Genomic DNA, 1,757 nt, shown 5'->3' with positions numbered 1-1,757 from the left:
CTTTTTTTTTAATTTATTTTTTTATTCTTATGTTAATCCCCATACATTACATCATTAGTTTTAGATGAAGTGTTCCATGATTCATTGTTTGTGCATAACACCCAGTGCTCCATGCAGAATGTGCCCTCCTCAATACCCACCACCAGGCTAACCCATCCTCCCACCCCCTTCCACTCTAGAACCCTCAGTTTGTTTTTCAGAGTCCATCGTCTCTCATGGTTCCTCTACCCCTCCGATTTCCCCCGCTTCATTCTTCCCCTCCCGCTACCTTCTTCCTCTTCTTTTTTTTTTCTTAACATATATTGCATTATTTGTTTCAGAGGTACAGATCTGAGATTCAACAGTCTTGCACAATTCACAGCGTTTACCAGAGCACATACCCTCCCCAGTGTCTATCACCCAGTCACCCCATCCCTCCCACCCCACCCCCACTCCAGCAACCCTGTTTGTTTCCTGCAATTAAGAATTCCTCATATCAGTGAGATCATATGATACATGTCTTTCTCTGTTTGACTTATTTCGCTCAACATAATACCCTCCAGTTCCATCCACGTCGTTGCAAATGGCAAGATCTCATTCCTTTTGATGGCTGCATATTATTCAATTGTATATATATACCACCTCTTCTTTATCCATTCATCTGTCGATGCACACCTTGGCTCTTTCCACAGTTTGGCTATTGTGGACATTGCTGCTATAAATATCGGAGTGCAAATACCCCTTCGGATCCCTACTTTTCTATCTTTGGGGTAAATACCCACTAGTGCAATTGCTGGATCATATGGTAGCTCTATTTTCAACTTTTTGAGGAACCTCCATACTGTTTTCCAGAGTGGCTGCACCAGCTTGCATTCCCACCAACAGTGTAGCAGGGTTCCCCTTTCTCCGCATCCCCGCCAACATCTGTCGTTTCCTGACTTGTTAATTTTAGCCATTCTGACTGGGGTAAGGTGGTATCTCATTGAGGTTTTGATTTGGATTTCCCTGATGCCGAGTGATGTCGAACACTTTTTCATGTGTCTGTTGGCCATTTGGATGTCTTCTTTGGAAAAATGTCTGTTCATGTCTCCTGCCCATTTCTTGATTGGATTCTTTGTTCTTTGGGTGTTGAGTTTGATGAGTTCTTTATAGATTTTGGATACTAGCCCTTTATCTGATATGTCATTTGCAAATATCTTCTCCCATTCTGTCGGTTGTCTTTTGGTTTTGTTCACTGTTTCTTTTGATGGGCAAAAGCTTTTTATCTTGATGAAGTCCCAATAGTTCATTTTTGCCCTTGCTTCCCTTGCCTTTGACGATGTTTCTAGGAAGAAGTTGCTTCAGCTGAGGTCAAAGAGGTTGCTGCCTGTGTTCTCCTTTAGGATATTGATGGACTCCTGTCTCACATTGAGGTCTTTCAACCATTTGGAGTCTACTTTGTGTGTGGCGTAAGGAAATGGTCCAGTTTCATTCTTCTGCATGTGGCTATCCAATTTTCCCAACACCATTTGTTGAAGAGACTGTCTTTGTTCCATTGGACATTCTTTCCTGCTTTGTCAAAGATGAGTTGACCATAGAGTTGAGGGTCCATTTCTGGGCTCTCTATTCTGTTCCATTGATCTATGTGTCTGTTTTTGTGCCAGTACCATGCTGTCTTGATGATGACAGCTTTGTAATAGAGCTGGAAGACCGGAATTGTGATGCCGCCGGCTTCGCTTTTCTTTTTCAACATTCCTCTGGCTATGCGGGGTCCTTTCTGGTTCCATACAAATTTTAGG

This window comes from Mirounga leonina, unplaced genomic scaffold (genome assembly GCF_011800145.1).
Source record: "Mirounga leonina isolate KUSES-001 unplaced genomic scaffold, KU_Mleo_1.0 Mir_170, whole genome shotgun sequence".
NCBI lineage: Eukaryota > Metazoa > Chordata > Mammalia > Carnivora > Phocidae > Mirounga > Mirounga leonina.
The sequence above is the reverse complement of the archived record's forward strand: the minus strand, read 5'-3'. Positions refer to the sequence as shown.